Source organism: Camelus ferus, chromosome 33 (genome assembly GCF_009834535.1).
Source record: "Camelus ferus isolate YT-003-E chromosome 33, BCGSAC_Cfer_1.0, whole genome shotgun sequence".
Taxonomy (NCBI): Eukaryota; Metazoa; Chordata; class Mammalia; order Artiodactyla; family Camelidae; genus Camelus; species Camelus ferus.
Window position 1 is genome coordinate 17,605,816 of NC_045728.1, and position 9,674 is coordinate 17,615,489.

The following is a 9,674-nucleotide window of genomic DNA, read 5'->3' on the forward strand; positions in this document are numbered from 1 at the left end:
CATATATTTCAAACAGCCCTTTAAAATAGTGACAAGTTCTCCCAAGAGAGGACTCTGGGAGATTTCTAGAATGTCACTGCAAAGGATCGGTGATGCACAGAGGGAGCCACTTCTCTACTCTCTACTCTCCTGTCCTTCTCTTTCTCCATCATAGTCTCATAGATTAATTGCCTCTAATAAAAATCCATTCAGGTGGGAGGGTGTAGCTCAGTGGTAGAATGTGTGCCTAGCATGCACAAGGTCCTGAGTTCAATCCCCAGTACCTCCATTAAAAAGAAATAAATAAACCTAATTACTTTGCCCCAAAACCACAAAAAAACAAAACAACAAAAACAACAAAAGTCAATTCATACAATGGGGGTACTCATGCCCTGTTTCTCATCACAGGAGATCAGGGTATAACTTCACATATTTACAGACCCAGCTACCAGGAAAAGAGCAAGATTCTATTCACTGTTACAATATATTTCCTTCTGTATCTTGATGAAAAAAAATTATTTGTGTAATAAAAATCAATATTAAGCTCTTTTTCTGTGTCTCTAAACTCCAATACCTCCCTTGGCAAAAGGAAGAAAAACCAATATTAAAGCAAATGGAAAAGCCAATGGTTGATGTCACTGACTTTTTCAAATTCAGAATTGTCCAGATTCAGAAACCCCTTAATGGAAATCTCTCTTCTGCCAAGTTGGCATTCTTCGATTTTGATGATGACAAATGTTTTCTATTTCAGATGAAAGCAAAGCTTCTCTGATCCCTGGAGCACAGCAGTGGAGCCCTCATTTTCAGATTATGGGACATTGATACCTTTCCTGAATAAAAGTTTAAAAAGATTACAATTTAAGAAGCAAAAGTTGTTCCTGCTGTATCTTCCTTCTCTGCTGGATTCCTAGGGATGGCACTTCCAAACCAAAAGCCACATTTCTTTATGTTTTACTATCAGGGCTTTTGAGTAAAGTTCCATTGCTTAAAAGTGCTTTCTTGTCCATTGCAATGAGCATACCTAGCCCCTGGATCTTGGATTTTAAATATCATGTTCCACTAAAAGGACTCAGAGCTCATTTATTTAAAAAAAAAAAAAAAAAAAGACTCATTCAAGGGCTGGGGAAGTGAAAGCACGAGGTGACGTGGGAGTCTGTGAAATCTTGCACCGGAGAGCAAGGGAGTGCTCAAAGAGCAATGGGTTCATGACAGAAAAATATAGAAACCAGCCTGAAAAGGTGCATATTGGCCAAATTGAATCAGTTATACATACACATAAATACATTTTTTTGGATTCTTGTCTTTTACGGCTCATTACAAGAAACTGAATATAGCTCCCTGTGCACTACAGTAGGACCCTGCCATTTATTTTATATATAGTGGTCAGTAGCTGCAAATCTTGCACTCTCAAACTATCCCTTCCCACCCCCTGTTTCCCCTCTGGTAATCATAAATTTGTTCTCTACATCTGTAAGTCTGTTTCTGTTTTGTAAATAAATTCATGTCACTTTTACATTCCACACATAAGTGATAGAATATGGAATTTTTCTTCCTCTTTCTGGCTTACTTCACTTAGTATGACAATCTCCAGGCCCACCCATGTTGCTGCAAATGGCATTATTTTATTCTTTGTTATGGCTAAGTAGTATTCCAATCACTTCTTCATGCAATCACAGCAGATGTGTTTTAAACACTGAGAGTCACTGTCACACAATAGGACTTGAGGCATACTTACCAGATGACTGCATAAGAGCAGCTTTATTTGGATGCAGGAGGGGCTCCTGTATTTTCAGGGAGCCCTAGAGTGAAAGGTTTGGTTGATCTCTCCTGGACCTCAATGTTTTCACCTTGTGGTTCTAGAACAGCTCAGTTCTAGACACACTTGTGTGTGTCTGTATTTTATGTGAAATGGGAATTAGAAAGCTCTCTCCCTCTGTGACAAAAAAATTAAGAGGGCTTCAAAGCCTGGTCACTTGAGCCTCAAAATGTTAAGAATTTAGTAGGATAGCTTGTTATGTCCACACACGTCTCTTTTTCTCTGTGTGCCCAATGTCTCCAGAATAACCAGACAGGGACACATTTCCAGGCAGCCACCTGGAACCGCCACTCACTAGCCCCTGACCCTCGGGGTTGTCAGAGTCAGACTGGGCATGACTGACTCCTTTCCTGGTGACTCCTCTCTCCAGGACCCTGTTATTGCTCCAAAAGTTAGCTGCCGGGAAAATCCACCCACGCAACTGTGTGATTTTCCAGACCATCTGCCTCTGAACCCCAGCTGCAAATACACTTGAGGTTTTTATTTTCATTTCTCCCCCAAAGGACTCTGTTTCTCATATGCATTAATACACACACTAGGAGTGGGGAAAGGACATCCTCCTCACGTATCATGTGTGTGTTGTGTGTGTGTACATATAGGTATGTATTACACATACGCACAGACCTTTTCACATGCACACATGTATGTCATTCCAGGCATGTGGAATGATATGGTTAGCTCTCCTGCCAACTTTATGAAGACTTCCAACTCACCACGGAGACTGAACAGCTCTGCTTTAGAGGTTCCCTCGAAGCATAGTTACATTTTATCATAACTCAAAATTTCAGTGCAGTTTATCTGTCCTTGTGTTCGTCTTCCTCACTAGCCTGAGAGCTCCCCTGGCCAAGCAGCCTCATGGCATCTTGCTGGTTGTGTTCCCAGTGCTTGGTAAATAGTAGGGACACAGAACTGCTGTGGGCACTAATAGAAGAATCAATGTGAGTCAGTAACTGTATTGTTAAGGACGGCTCAACCCAGCAGGGCATGTGAGTGTGATAAAGGGTGCTTATGTATTCCTACCTCCTACCTGGACAAGCCCAGCCTGCATCAGGCCTTCTGGAAATCTTCCTATTCTTTTTAGGATGTAAATTCTTGAAATTAAAAAAAAAACAAAAAACCTCATCTGTACTACACAGAGACCAGTGGTTCTAAGAACTTCTTAACTGTTTAATGTGAACCAGCAATTTTATTCATGGCCTAATTTTTTAAAAATTGCTTCCCTTTATTATCCTTCAAGTGCACATGTGTGTATCTTTTTAGACACTCATTCTAGTTTGTAAGCTCTTCAGGTGTCGATCTTTATACTATGTAAATTTAAATTTATGTAATTCCAACCTATGGCCATATTTAATCAACACAAAATTATAAGTGCCTGTAGCTGTCAGCTTAGAAAACTGCTGAGGGAACAGCCGTGAGCTAATGACTGACCACCTGAGATTGTCGATGGCTGTGTCTCCAAATGCCCTGCATTGAAGTCATTCGGTGGGGTTGGTCTTTGGAGTAGCACAAGAGCTCAGTGCTTGGTTTTAACACTTGTTTGTCTGATGTCTTTTAATTTTGGCAACATGTACTTGGATTTTTATTACAGGTGCAGCCCTCCTCCCTCTCCCCATCCCTCTGTCACCTTCCCCTGGGATCTTTCTCTCTGGCTGGGATGCCTCTGTGGTGTCTTGTGGGCTTCTCTCTGTACCTCGCTCCATGGCCCCAGGAGGAGGGCTGGGCAGCTTCAACCTTAGAGAAGATGGGGATGAAAGGAAGCTGATTCCTAAATCGTAGTGGAGGAGCAGCGAGGGCCAAGGGGAGGAGACACCAAGGGAACTGACCCTGTCTTGTGCTTATCACCTGCCAGGTATGATGTGAGACATTACAGACATTATTCCATTGAATCCCCTGAATAACCTTATTGTCTTTAGTTTGCAGAAGAGCAAATGACTTTTCAGATCCAACTGGGATGTGGCAGAACCCATGCCAGCCATCTCTGATTCCATGTCCACACTCTACCCATGACACCAGGCTGGGAGCCCTGATTCTTCTGGCGGCCCCATTCCCACCAGAGCAGCAGCCTCAAAAAGGTTCACTCAATGGAACATTTTGCTGTTTTTACTATTTCAAGAATTTCATTTATTGAAAACAGAAAATCACTCATCTTCACATAACATTTCCGTGTTAATAAACCACACAATTTATGTCTCTTTCTATGCTGGAGGACAGTGGGCTATGCCATCCCCTGGTGAGATAGCTATTCCAGGGCCCTTTTAGCATAAATTTGGTGGGGAAGACTACTTTCCCTTGCTACCACTCCTGGCCACGGTCTCAGTTAGGAATCACTTGTTTGCAAGTTAAAAAAAAAATCGCCGTCACTCAAGTTGGCTCAGACAGAGGAACTTATTAGAAGAAGGCAGAGGTGTCTTAATAGAATCCAAGGTCAGAAAGTCCAATCAGTTCTCGTAAGGGAGGGAAACCAGGAACAGAAGAGCCAGTGGGAAGGGAAAGGACTTTCTCTCCCTCTCTCTCTCCCACTCACTTTGTTAACACATCTGCTACATCTTTGCCCCCTCCATGCATTTGACCCTCTCTGCTTTGGCAAGCACTTGGCTCATACACGACCCCCCACCTCAGCTGTACGACATTTCTCAGTTTAAGCATCTCACGGGGTCTCTAGATTCCAGTTCTAAACTCTCAGAGTTTAGAGAACAGAAAACAGAATCTGATTGGCCTGGTGTGTGCCACATGTTCACTACAATTCAATCCGTGATGACCACTGAGGCAGGTGACCTGCCTCACTGGCCTCACTTTCCGAGAAAGAGGTGTGGACAGGTTCTGAACAGGCTGTGGGAACAGGGAAGGCGTCAGTGAAAGAGGAAGGGGTTGGGTCTGTGGTATAGCACGAAATACAGCAAGGTCTACGAGTCCCAGCCTCAGTGGTAACTGAAGAGCCCAGAAACCACAGGGGACCGAGAAGAGGACTAACTGTGGCTGTAGTTGGTTAGCACAGTAGGACCTTCCACCCAACCTCCACAACATCTAAAATGGTGTCATATGTGGAAAAGGTACCTATTAAATCTTTATTGAATAGGATTAACTCAATACTCAGCAATTCCTCCAACATGACCTGTACATTGTCTTCAAAAATGTTCATTCTCTCTAAGAGTTGCCTTGGCTTGTAAATGCAGCAATCTCCAGCGATTTTATTCTTCTAATACAATGGCACATTATTTTCTAGTTATTTCAAGGTAATTTATATTTTGGTTCATAATTTGAGAGGAAATAAAATTGAATTTTTTTTAATATTGTGAGCTGATAACTTAGTGAACTCCAGACTGCCGTATGTCTTTGAAATTAATTTGGGGCACCCTAGCTGATCTTGGCAGGCACAGTCCAGCAAGTCTGGAGCTTGAAAAACCAAAGCAGTGATTAACCCTGTCAGAGATGAAATGGCTGCTGTCAGGCTCGTCCCAATTACACCCGTGCTTGACCTGAGAGTCTCCTTCCAAATGCACTTCATTACTGGGAAACCATCATCCAAGGAGGCATATACTTAAACATTTAATAAATCTGTGATCAGAATCCAGGAGCATAATTAAACCTTTGATGACAGTGACAGAGAATGGGGGCAGAACCGAGGTAGGACACAGAGAACAAAGGCAAGAGCCGGGCGGGGAGGATGTTTGTGTCTAAGTCTGTGGTCAGGAATTCGAAGCCTCTCCCTTGTCCTTCGGACCATGATTTCACTTGGATCTGGTGACAGCAAATTTATAAGGAACTAAAGAACAGTCTCCGTGGCCATTTAAAAAGCTTCCAAGGAGCTAGACCCTTTCAATATGCTGGCAATTGACACTGCCTTCGAACTCACCCGAGAATAATTTGTTTCAGTGCAAGACAGACCTGATAAACAAGACACCATACCTCTCATAACTACTAGACAAGAAAAGACTTGGGAGGCGGGGAATGGGATAATGTGCACCACTGAGGGTGACTCGCAGGATGACACAGGGAGGGGCAGCAAGATATGATGAGAAAACATGGAACGGGGGGCAAGAGACTTGTTTCTGATTTTGTCTCGGCCTCTAAAATCTCCAGGTGACTTTGAACATCTCTTTCATCTCTTAAAATTCTCAGGTTCCTCACCTTAAAAATCACAGGAATGGCTTTTGTTTCTCGAGCTACAATGTGAAAAAGGGAATCTTGTTAAAATGCAGATTCCAATTTGGTTGATTTGGAGTAAGAGCAGAGATGTTGCATCTCACAGGTGCCTGAGTGAGCCACAGACCACACTTTGAGAAGCAAGGAATTAGATAATCTCCAGATTCCCTTCCAGCTCTAAAAATTCCAATTCTTAAATCAGAATCTCCACTTTCTCACGTAAAATCCTCAGAGTCCTCCCTGCCCACCACCCCTCTGGCCTAGGCTGGCCTCTGTTTTCCGAGACTCAGTCGGCCTTGCTTCCCTGTCTAATGGTGCCCTAATTCCTGCCATCCCTGGGAGTCTCTTCCTCAATCAAATGAAGGAGGATGGAAATTGAACAGCCTGTCCTTCGCCATCTTCTAAGTTTAGAGGCGAACACATCAGCCCGTCTCCCTTTAAGAGAGTTTACTGCTCATCACTTGGAAAACAGTAAGGGGAGGTTACAAAAGCTTCAGCAAACTTGTTACTATTCTAAACATTTCCCCCCAGTGCTTTTTCATAGAGACACGTGTATTATCAAAATGAGAATTACGGTGAACATATAGGTTTGTACTCACTACAAAAGTGTATTTTTCATTGAATAAAAAGTTCTTTGAAACTGTGATTTAAATGACTTCATAATACTCCATTGTAAGAATGCCCATGATTTCTTCCATTATTTATTTAGCAATTGTTGGGCATTTACGTTGTCACAGGTGTAAATAATCCTTACGGTTTTGATGGCTACCATTTGTGAAGCACTTTCTATATGCCAGACACTTGCTAAATGCTTTACATACATTGTCTCATTTAATCCTCACAATCACCTTTCAAGCTGAGTAGTACATGATTTCCATTCTGTTGAGAAAGACACTGAGACAGGAAAGTCCAACAACCCATTCAGGCTCACACGGCTGGTCAGCGGTAGAGGCAGGGCCACATCTGGGTTTGTCTGGCCCCAAAGCCAAACTCACAACCACTGCATGACAACGCCTCCTTGTATGTAAACCCCCAGGTGCCTTTCTGATTGTTTCATTAGGATAATTTTTTGTGTGTGCGTATAAAAATTTTTATTTCATGATAAAATTCATATAGGTTATTGAGACAATTCAAGCAATACATGAAAGTTAAAAAAAAAATCTATAATCTCTTTTCCCACCCTCCTATGATTTCTTGAGGTGTATTTCCTTTCTGTGTGTTTTCTTTGTGAAAATAGAAAGGCAGAAATCTTGCATTTTTCACCATTATATATCTCCAGTGCCTAAATGCAGAGCCAGCAAGGCCTTAAAAATCATTTGTTGAAAAAAATGAATAAATAATTGATTTTTTAAAAATAAAAATGGAGTCTTACCATACGTGTTTCTCTGAACTTGTTTTTCCTTAATAAATCTCAAGCAACTTTCCAGGGGAAAACATATAGATCTAATTATTTTTAAAATAGTCATATCAGTTCCATAACATGTATATACCATAATCTGTAAGTCATTCCCCATAAATGAACATGCATGATTATAGACTAGGGGAGTTCCTGTTGACACTGGGCCCACCCACAAACCACCAGGAAGTCATAGTGGCCGCATTCCCACATGTGTACCACCTGATCAGGCTTTCACATTTTTACCAAGCTGGTGGGTAAAAAACCTCTTGATGTTTTGATTTTCATTTTCTTTATTACTCATGAGGTTAAATGCCTTTTTAAATTTCTTCCTTTTTTTTTTCTTTTTTTTCTGTAAACTGCAGGAAACTTGCTGTAAGTAAAATTGCTGGATTAAAGGATGCACACATTTTAAAGGTGCATGACACTTCACCAAATTGCCTTCCCTAGGTGAGTGATGGAACAACTTACCCTCCCACAGGCAGCACATGAAGCCTCCTGTCTCACCAAACTGAGTACTGTGATTCTAAAAAGAAAATAAATGTGTTTGCCAAACTGAGAGCCTCTGTTGACGTCTTTGGGCATTTCTCAGCTTTCGATCAGAAAGCCAGGTGGCCTTTTTTTTCCCCTTCAGAAAGCTCCTGGGGAGGTGATCCGTCCCTCTGGGGAGAGCAGGGTGGAGGGCAGGGCTTCTGGCACAAAGGACTTGAAAGGACAGCCAAGGGCTGTACTGGGAGGTTAAAGGCATCTCCAAGAACATAGTGGAACAGGAGAGTGAGCTCTAGTTTGTGTCCAGAGGAACTTAGAGACCAAGTCCAGAGGGTGAAGGCAAGTTGATACTGGTGTTTGCTGCATCCACAGCCAGGGCACTGTGGGGATGCAGGGCTGGAGGGATGGATGTCCCTCTATGGAATGAGCTTGATCCCTCCCATCGTGTTCCAGGAAGAGGTGACCACAGATGTGCACAAGCCAATTGAACGGAATTTAATTTAAAGGAAGAAATACTGTTTAACATCTGCTGTGAGCAAAGCACTGACCTTAGGGAACAGACTTCTGCTCTAAAATGGAAGACACAGAGGTGCTGTTCACAAGAAATCCTAAAGCAGAATAAGGTGTGAGCTGTTTGAGATGCAGGTCAAGCTATGGTAAGTTGAAATAGAGGTTACACCCAGGTAGCAACATCAGGGAAGGCTTTCTGGACAGAGGTCAGGAGTTTAGAGGGGCGCCTCAGTCCTAAAGAAGGTGTTATCTTCACCCACACATCTCCCCATGCAAAGCCCCAGGCAGCAATTTGGAAGCCCCCACCCACCCACCCGTGGCCCTCATAGAGCTGAAGGATCCACCTGTTACCCTCACAGATCTGTGCATCACCCTCACATCAGTCCTACGTCTATAGGCTGGTCAGAGTCAGGTAGGGGATTTTGACCATCTATCTTCTCCAAACTGCAGTTCAGGGGCTCAGTTCAAATTAAGAGCATCTCATGTCCCCGGCAAGATCAAGCTGGGATCCAGTGTGACTGTTTAAGCTGGGACCCAGTGTGACCTCTCTGGATCGAGACATGCCTGGGGCTTTGTTCGTTGCTGAAGAAAGAGGAGAGGGATTTCATGAGGGAGAGGATGAGAGAAAGAGAAAAGGAGTGATTGGTTGTGATAGGGTTTCTGTTCTTTTGGATCTCTGGGTCCTGAGGGATTGGCTGTAAGTCCGACGGAGGAGGCATTCCAGACTAAAGGTGAGCGATCTGCCTTCTGAGAGGTTGTGGGTCTCTGGACTAAGGCAGGAGGGTTCCAAGGGAAGTGAGTACCTCAGGGCTGAGAAGTCAGCTCTCCTCCCAGGCCCCCATGCTCCCTGAGTCAGTAACCTGAGGGCAGCTTTGCTGCCTGACAGTCCAGGGCCGTGAGCAACAAAGGAGGGTATTTCTGAGAAAGTGTGTTCCCCCAAAGGGTATCAGAGATGGCAGCTGGACCACACCCCTGAGAACTCGGGAATGACAGGAAGACTGGAGGAGGGAGGAGGTGGGGAGCCTGCAGGCTGCATCCAGGCTACAAGCCATCAGGGTTTGGGCATTAGTCTCAACACAAACTCACTTGTACCTCCACTTTCCTGAGGCCTGGGCACAATTTAGCTGCCCAAGGAATGGTGTATGATGTCCTCCTAAAGTAAGATGAAGTTAACAAGGGCCCAATGCTAGTGCAGAAAATGAACTCAAAACTTCTCCTAAATATATAGTAACATGTTGTCAGCATATAGTGACACTTTTACCTCTTCTTTTCCAATTTGGATCCCTTTTATTTCTCTCTCTTGTCTAATTGCTGTGGCTAGGATTTCCAGGACTATGCTGA